At 35.8% G+C, this 9,551-nt stretch overlaps 1 pseudogene; it reads right to left on the bottom strand.

The window, feature by feature from the left end:
- Positions 1–6,625: 6,625 nt before the first annotated feature.
- LOC149139868 (FRIGIDA-like protein 3 pseudogene) lies at positions 6,626–9,270 on the bottom strand (annotated as a pseudogene).
- Positions 9,271–9,551: the final 281 nt, after the last annotated feature.

The raw sequence follows: 9,551 nt of genomic DNA, 5'->3' as shown, positions 1-9,551 counted from the left end.
ATCTCAAACCAAAGCTTCAGTATGCAAATTACCCCTCCCTGAATAAGCAAGAAGAGCCAGCTGTGGTGTCATCAAGGTAAGAATGCTTTGTGGAAGGTGGGTCAGATGGTACGCAGAAGAGATGTTGAGATTCATTTTGTCCCTTCAGTGGCTACAAAAAGTGGATGACAGTTAATTTACCAATCGTTTTAACCATGTAATAAAGGTGCTCAATGTGCATTAGTCATGGGGTGTTTTGTGACAGCCAGAGGGAGGCCTAAAGTCTCAACTCAACTATGCCTTTTCCACCACACACTCACTTGTTGATACGTATCATGACAATACTTGTAACTACTAACGCATTCTGTTTCTGTAGCAAACCCAACGACGGAAAGTTTCAAAAGAGAACCGTGCAGAACAATATCTTTTTCTTGCACTACAAATTGTGGTGCCTGAGTGCAGGTCAGCCCAGCATGTGATAACTGTACGTGCGTTAATTGGTCTGTGAATTGAAGAATCTAATTTCTATCTATATATATGTGTCCCACAAAGTCCATTCAAACAAATAATATATCACCAAATATTATTCATCCACATAAAAATCACCATCAGCACCAAATGTATGAAAGTTGTATACACATCATGTGAAAAATCTTTTCGTCATTCATTGTACTATTCAAAGACTTTTTATAACAAATGATACTTTGAGCCACAATGAAAGGGAGCTTTTCCATGATTCTTCTATGATTTTTTATTTTCTGTACACATTTTTCTATACTGAAGAATTACAACTTGATCACGGCTATAGTTGTTTTCTAAAACTGCAAGTCATAGCAATAGTAGCAGCAGTAGTTCACTAGACTAGGTAATAATTATTCCCTAGGTTAAAATACCCAACACTTTTCCTGTAAACTATACTTTTTTTGGCATCTTCTGAATTTTCTATAGTTATCTGTAGACAAATTTCCTGGCTGCCTGCTCAGTTTGAAAATCCCAATTCAGTGGGGATGTAGATCTCAGTCGGAAAAACAAAATATAAATCAGGCCCCAACACAGAACCTTGATGTATCCCGGGGCACTGTGTACATTATCTGTATCTTCATATAGGTACAAAGGATTGCATTTGCACCATTTTCAAATTGTTTTATATTTTAGACCCGGTGCCATCTGAGAAATGGACCAAGCTGAGTATCATGATGTATATTTTGTATAACTACGACACATTTGGTGTGGGACTGGCTCTCTTTCCCAAGGGTAATAATCAAATTGTAAATCTCTCCTTGCAGAAAGTTTAAAGACCTGGTTGCCCTTGTGTTGCACACAGATAGGGCACTCCTCAGACAATTTAATTACCTGCACCAAAAGAATTCACAGAAATGCCAGCCTGAATCAGTTATATATGTTCTTTCAAAAATATATTGATTTAATAATGCAAATGAGTGCTTGGTTTATCTCACCTTGGCACACATTTGAAACAAAATAAGTGGCTACACACTAATTGCTTCGGCTCCACAACGGCATCTGCACATAGATTTATGGGTAGAAGTTTCAGATTTTGTTGTCTGTTGTTAGAATACAGATAAATCATTGAAATAACAATGTAAAAAAAACGAATATTCTAAGTACCCAGGCATATAGAACAAGTAAGTTCCTTATCGATAACAGATGTTGATGATGCTTGTGTTAAAACTTTGGAAATAGTGGGCATGTTCCCCATTGTTTTCTTTGTAGTATATAATACCGTTTTAATACCATTGGATCCATTAAGATTTGAAAATGGACTCTCTGGAAGGTTATGTCCATAGCTGTTTCAAGGAAAGAAACTCACTAATCATTACCTTTTGATAATAATCACCAAAACAAAACAAAGTAGCTTCTATTCAACTATTTCCAGGAACGCATTATTGACAGCTTGCTTTCTAAGTAAAATCTTTGTCATGTTCTTTATTTCACAGAACTGCAGACTGTGGATGATGGTCTCTACCTTTCTTGATCGTCATTGTCCTGCTTAGGCTCATCTTCGTTATTCTCCAGTACCTCAAGCAGGTACCCAATATGATCGGTTGAAGGAAACTTGTTGAGATCTGCATAAGAGGATGAATGAAATTACTTAAATGCAAACTGACAGTCTCTAGAGAACATGTCTTGAATAAGTGGGTATCCTAGGTTTACCTTTTGATGCCTTGGATTCTATTTTAGACTGTGGGAATCCATTATTGAATCTATTCTCGAGGGGGTGAGAAACAACAATAGGTAGTGATGTTGTAGGTACATTTGGGTAAATATCCATTTCTTTCTTTACACCAGCTCTTTCCTTAGGAAAATAAATGTCATTTATAATCAAGACTTCATAAAACTAGCTGCTATCATATTTCAGGTATCTGGCTCCAGAATATTTCATGTATGGCAAGGTTAATGAGAAGATGGACGTGTATTCCTTTGGAGTAGTTCTTCTAGAGCTAATAACTGGAAGAAAACCAATCAATGACAAGAATCCTAAAGGCCAAGAAAGCTTGGTTATGTGGGTAGGGCTCTAGTGTCCTTGCTTGTTTTGTATTTGATAATTTTGGATTCTTTTGGTTTCTTTGTCTTGGTTCAGAATCTTAATCTCTTGTAAATTTCAAAATTTAGGCAAGGCCATTACTGGCAGCTGGCTCTGTAAAAGAACTTGCAGATCCACTTTTGGAAGATGCTTATGACATGAGGAAGATGAAGAGAATGGTCATTGGTGCAGCATGTTGTCTGAGACAGGCAGCTCAGTTTCGACCTCGAATGAACAGAGTAATTACTCTTATTCTCATTAGTTGCATATATATGTTTCAGTTTCTGATCTTATGTCAAATTTAGTTGCTTGAAGACATTTCCTTTCCTGTGAGGAGTTAGTGCTAGAATTGTTTTTTCCCATAACGAAGAATGGCACATGAAATATCGAGTTGATATCCTTCTGACATAGAGTAAAGGGTGTTTAGACCTAGTGTTTAGGGTTGTAATCTAAACATTTTTTTAGTAGTTCAATTTGTAAAATCATCACCCTTAAACAGGTTAGCCCTAAATGCTGATGGTGGATTATGGCAAAATATTCAAAGCCTCAATTGCCAATAATCTCTTTTTCCATTAATGAAATATAATATTCTTTGAATATTAGCAAAAGAGATTACATCATATCTCAAACCAAAGCTTTAGTATGCAAATTACCCCTCCCTGAATAGGCAAGAAGAGCCAGCATATCTGCTTTCGCTCCAATATCAAGAGAGTATATATCTTTCCTGAGAATCACTATCCTAGCTGAAATTTGGATTGCAAGATCTGAATTGAAAGCTTTGGTTTCCCCAAATAAAGTGGCTTACCTTTGCATTAAACTGACTTTGTGAAATTTCAAACAATGGATAAATGTGAATGTAAGAACGTGAACTTATTCTTCCTCATTGTTTGTCTGTAACTTATTATTGCAGACTTTGAAATTACTACGAGGAGAAGGAGATGACCTACCTTATTGGACCAAGAGGTAATTGACAATGTCCATGAATTAGATGAATTGATTGAGGATGAATCTGGAGAAAACTTTGGGAGTTGTGACATCCAAACTCATCTATCACTTGCAATGCTTGGAGTTGATGATGATTTGGTATCAAACAGTAGTCCAGATCAAAGTGCAGATCTTGTACATGAGAGCAGAACATTGGAAGATTATTTCTATGGACATTATAGCCGTTCAACAAGCTTTGATTGATTTAAATCTACTTCTCTGAGCTTCATAATTTTTCTTACTCGTTGCTTCTGTAAAAGCTTCAATATTTTATAGTTGGTGTATTACTGTGAGCCAATGCCACTACTTAGCTGTGTTTAATTCAATCACTCTCCATATTGGCTGAAGTTGTGTCTGAAGTTGAGTGGAGTCCATGTAAAGTCCCTTGCCAATTCCTTTTATAAATGTGAAAGCCATTAGTGGTCACTCGTTTTGGTGACCCACTGGTGCTCACTAGAGTTGAAAATGCTGAAAATTTTCTTGTCCTTGCCTTTGGAGCAAATGTATGTATGTGGAAGGAAAAGAAATTATGATATCGCTATTGATATGCCAAACCATTGTTATGTACTTTTTTAGGTCTGAAGATGTGTAACTTGTGGTTTAGCTTGGTACATTCTCTTGTATACTAGTTTACTTTCAATTTGTCAATATCATAAGCCCAATAGCGATTTAAGTGTATGTCTGCATGGCAGAACTGCATTGGGCTTGAGATTTTCTAAAATTAAGTTGTATTTAAAGAAATATGGTGTCTAAAAAGCATAGAACTCCAAACATCAAATCTATTTGCTCCTTGTAGGCTTGAACCAACATCTCTTCTAGAGAAATTCAACAATTCTAATTTAATAATCCTATCAGCCTCTCTTTGTACCTTTTGAGACAATTTCTAGTTCTAGATGGGACATATAACTCCAATGTGCTTTGTCCTCGTTACAGAGAAAACAAAAATATTAATGCAGGGTATAACAACTATACCACTAGTACTACAAATCATTTCTGCTCAAAAAGGGGGATTTAAATCATGCAGCAGCTTAAGAGGGGCAGGGTCCAGTTTCCAAAATAGCCTTACAATTGGACTAATCAAAATAAAATCTGATTCACTTCATAGGCGTAGAGTAAACAGGTACCAAAGAGGTAAGGTGCAAGTGGACAATAAATCATATTCAGCACAAGACCAACCCTCGGCATACAAATGCAATTGAAAGTCTTGTGTTATGAGCTCCGAACAAGATCACAAATGATATATTATTCACCAAATTTTAATCTTCCACAAAGAGACAGATCGATCCTCTAAGATTTGTCAAACAAATAAAAAAATACCAAAATTATGCATAGAATCATCTTTGAACTGTAAACACTACAGTATATAGTAACCTGGGAAAGTGATGAAGCACTCAATACCATACAAAAATAAAATTCCTTAATAGAATATTCCTTAATAGAAGAAAACACCACTGAAAATGGTGAAAAGCTGCCAAATGAACTTTGCCAATCTTTTAGATTTACAAAAACAAAGTCAAAAAACCTCTTCAAAGCTAAGTGCTTACTACCAGCCACATCCAATAGAAAAGGTTTTATGGGGCCTGATAAGATCAGAACTTGCTTGACCACGGTAAGATAAGCACCGTACCTACCTAATGTATAAAAGAAGACTGATAAGCTGGAGGAGGGGCAAGCAGTCTACTGCCAAAGTGATGGTTGCTGTAATTAGTAGAGGAATTGTAAGAACCGGAACCCAACAACGAAGGCCCCATGTTATCTGATGGATACATATATGGCCTTGAGAGCGTGACTGGAGTCTTATTTCCAACACCATAGGCTGCTCCATATAATCCTTGGTTTGATCTGTCATATGCATTTTGGCCATGTAGGTTGTAGGATGTAACACCTGGAGCTGCACCAGAATATTGTACTCCATCCAAAGACCTATAAAAGCTTCTATCTGCACCATTGGAAGAAGCATAAAGAGTCGGAGTTCTTTCATCTGCACTTAACGGAGGCATATATACACCAGCATTTCCTCCATTAGCACAAGGACACTTAGGTTGAGACTTAACAGCACCTGCAGACCTTTTAATGTCAGCCTTAGCTTTCTCTAGCTAAGCTACACGCTTTTGAAGAGGATCTGGTGAGAACTGCGATTCAAGTTTGTGCTCCTCAATGCACTTTATAAAACTTTGTAAGCAGAAAGCTCTTTTGTATTTACTTCATTCTGTAGCAGCAAATAAAAATATTGGTCAAAAAAGGAACTTCTAATATAACCAACAATACTAAGCCAAAATGATCATCACATAACAAGACATTTTGTATAACAGTAATACAATCGTACTTGTGCAACAATAGAGTTATTCCCGCTTTTTAAACTTGCCTGAGAAGCTTTCTTAGCATCTTTCAGATATTCCTTCAACAAAGGAACAGGTGCAAACTTCTCTGTCAGCCCAAATGCATGAGCAAAGTTGACTACCTCAATTTGTTTTCCACTATTGACCAGGGTTTCTACAATATCTGCATGAAATTGTCACAAAATTTTCAGTTAATCTGAATATGTCACAAACATTTGAAATACCAAAAGACAGTTTACTGTGAAAGAAAAACAATACAGACAACTTCAACGGATTTGTCAATAAAGATAACAGTTATGTCAGCTTGAGACCATTTTCATAAGTAAACAGTTCCCCACTCATGAAAGGCCTTATGACACTTTACCATAGTTGATCATCTTCAGGTGCCTTTATTAATATCAACAAAATAACTTACATACAACTTTCTACCTCATAAAAAGATGTCTACCTAGTAGAGGCCACTCAGTATCTGCCTTGCATATGAAATGTTGAGATCTAAAGAAAAGACTACCAACCCCGTCAACTTAGAAACCCGTTCATTGGACTAAACAAAAAACGTTGGGAAGGTTTACTACAGCCAGGATTACCAAAATTTATCTTCAACTCAATCAGCCACAACCAAGTATACTAATAAAATCCACCAGTCCCTCAAAAAAACCAAGCCAGCCATGAATGCCAGAAAAACAACAAAAAGCCTATCTACCAAAATGGATGGGAAATTTTGCCAGCCTAGCCACTAAGGCTAACATTACAGAACACCAGCCAACCAACCTGGCATTTTTTATTCAAGTCCAAGGGAACGACAGAGTTTAGGTGTCTGCCTGCACCGTGCAACTGCAAGAACAAGCTTGCATAAGTCATCTTTATCAAACTCTGACGCAATTCCAAAAGTAGCTAGAAGTTGCAAGAAGGCCTGGGCCTCCAACGAATTACCATTGGCAACATCTCCTTCAAGGTTTATCTTCGACTTCCATTCATGTGAAATACTTTTGGCTTGCTCCTTTATATTTAAGGGCAGAACTGGATGTTCAACACCCAAAATAGGATCTGCCAAAACAGGTACAAGAGATTCCAGTAATAATGTACAGGCCCGGCGTAGAGCCGGGAGCCCAGACTCTTTCTTGTCACTTGACTTTTGTTCAAGAGAATAAAACCCCTCCAAGGACTCTAACACTAACCGTGGTGGGTCAATTGTAGAGTTTAATGCAGAGGGAACCTCATTGCAAATCCCTATTTCCAATTGCAAAAGTCATTACGAATGGGAAGAAAGGATTTAGGGATTATAATATCTGAAAATTGCTATTTTTAAAGTATTATAAAATGAGTTTAGATGTTTATATAACAATAATAATATTTAAGTGACTTTGAATAATAGTAGTAGTCTCAAATTTTGAGATTTTTTTGTAGCCATTTACTGATCAATTTCAACACAATGGCACGCACTTCTTACAAGCTCAGGCTGCAAGCCCTCTTTCTGTTATGGCTTTCACATCCTTCCCCTTGTTTGTTGCAGGTAAGTGGGCTTGTATTCTTCTGTTCTTAATTGCTTGCTTTTGATGTATCCCTCAAGAATCAGGGTGCTCTGCCCTTGGGGTGTAAGCAGATTGGTAAAGTGTTGTTTAGTCCTGGGCTATGTCACTAGGTAGAAACCCAGAGGATAAGGTGGGTATGATTGTAGAGCACTGTGTCTCTTTCCACAATCATTCTACATGCATACTTTCATAATTCTTGGTAGCTACAACAGAGGATATTCTATCAATACTGGCGAGTTTCTTTGTTCAGTAGGGTAACTGATTGAGAGTGTGTTTTTTGGTGTGCAGGTTATGGAAACTGTGAATATATATCACAGTGAGTGATGAGTGTGAGATTGTTACAGAATCTTTGAGATTGGTTATATCCACATCTCCAATAAATAAATTTCAGCAGATTGAGATTCCAAATAAAGAAATTCAACAATAGTGATTTTAATGTCTTTACAAAGATAAACCAGAAAAAGAAAAAGAATAACCTGCTCAAAATTCTGACAATAAAAGAGGTGAACAACCTAACGAATATCAGCACTCTTGGTTTTGTTTTGCTATACATTTGGTTTACAAGTGGAGAAATGGAAATTTAGTTTCGATTATAAAAATGGAAATAAAAATGATTTGGAAATGTTTTTTTAATGTTTTAAAGTTGTTTTAGGTATTAATAAGTGGAAACTAGAAAAAGAAAAAGAAAAGAAAAGAAATTGATGGGTGATAAACTTTTTATAATTTTGTAAATGTTATTGAGCTCCAATGCTCAAACAAAATATTTATAAAAGGTAATTGAATGGTCTGTGGATGAAGAAAGCATTTGGAGGCTAATTCGTGAAGTCTAACAATAAAAGAGGTGAAATTATAATGGGTAATGATAAGACAGACATCCTTGTATAGAAATTGCAATGAGGTTCTTCTTAAAGGTGACTTAATTGTATCACATTGATTTTGACATGACAACATCAGTAAAATGATATAAAAGTCATTGCAACTAGTACACCTGTGTTTGGTGCATTAATCACTATATGAGATTGAAGGAATCTGGCACATTCTCGATCAGAACTATTGCTTGATTGACAACAGCATGAGCCTTGTGTTGTACAACAATTGTATAATTGGTGCATTAATCACTGTATGAGATTGAAGGAATCTGGTCGCATTCTCAATCAGAACTATTGACAATAGCATGGGCCTTGTGTTGTACAACAATTGTATAATTTGACTGTGAAGGATTTAAGGAGAAGTAATGTTGTTTTTCTGATCCTAGCAAGGATTATCAAATATACTATTTATTGGTCCCTGTGGTATACATTGTTTGGACCTTGTTTTCTCCCTTAATTGTAAGTGCATAAAAATATTAGATTCATAGGACAGGGTACCATTAATCATGTGATCCAATGATCTTGGACGTTTTTTATTGAATTCTTCAAAACTTATTTCCATTTGATCTTCCAAAATGTGAAGATAGTTTTATTGGTTGGAACAATGCTACAACTTACAAGTTATAATAACAGAGACTCTGTTCTGCATAATTCTTTCCACCTTGCAATCTTTTTGTGGATATGGTTAAGCAATATTCTCTTCGAGTAAAGAATAAATTATTGTGTGTAGAGTCATTGGGTTTACTATAGTAATGATCGTAACATTTTGTAGTCTTTTGTTTGTTGTTATGTGGTTTAGTGGTTGAGACAGTGCATTAGCATGTTAATGACCCAAAGTCAAACTTAGAGATCAGAGCTCTCAATTATAATTTGGTTGAATTTTATGAGATTTATATGCAATATTAATTCAATAATTTAAAAAAAATATATAGACTTAGGCACCCTAAATAAACTTCAATTTATACATATTTAGAATCTCATTTATGCTACATATCTGCATCTTATGTACATTTTCCCATTTCCATGTCGGAATTGTTCCTCAATTTATGCCTTACGGCGTTTCCTTTGCAACATTTGGTGCAAATGCTAGTTATAATTTTCATCATCTCCATCATCATAATTAATGTAATTTACATCACCATTGTTGTCATCTTCGTCATGAACATCATAATCATCATTCATGCCATTATGGTTGTTGATGATGACCAAGATGAAAATAATGATAATGATGATCATATGATGATGACTTGGAAGATGACACCAAAGATAATGATTATGATTATGACCATGACAACATTTAAAAATT

Source organism: Pinus tabuliformis, chromosome X (assembly GCF_031772625.1).
Source record: "Pinus tabuliformis cultivar Carrire ecotype Pingquan chromosome X, CPIR1, whole genome shotgun sequence".
Taxonomy (NCBI): Eukaryota; Viridiplantae; Streptophyta; class Pinopsida; order Pinales; family Pinaceae; genus Pinus; species Pinus tabuliformis.
Note: the sequence above shows the minus strand (reverse complement) of the source record. Positions and strands in the feature narration are given on the sequence as shown.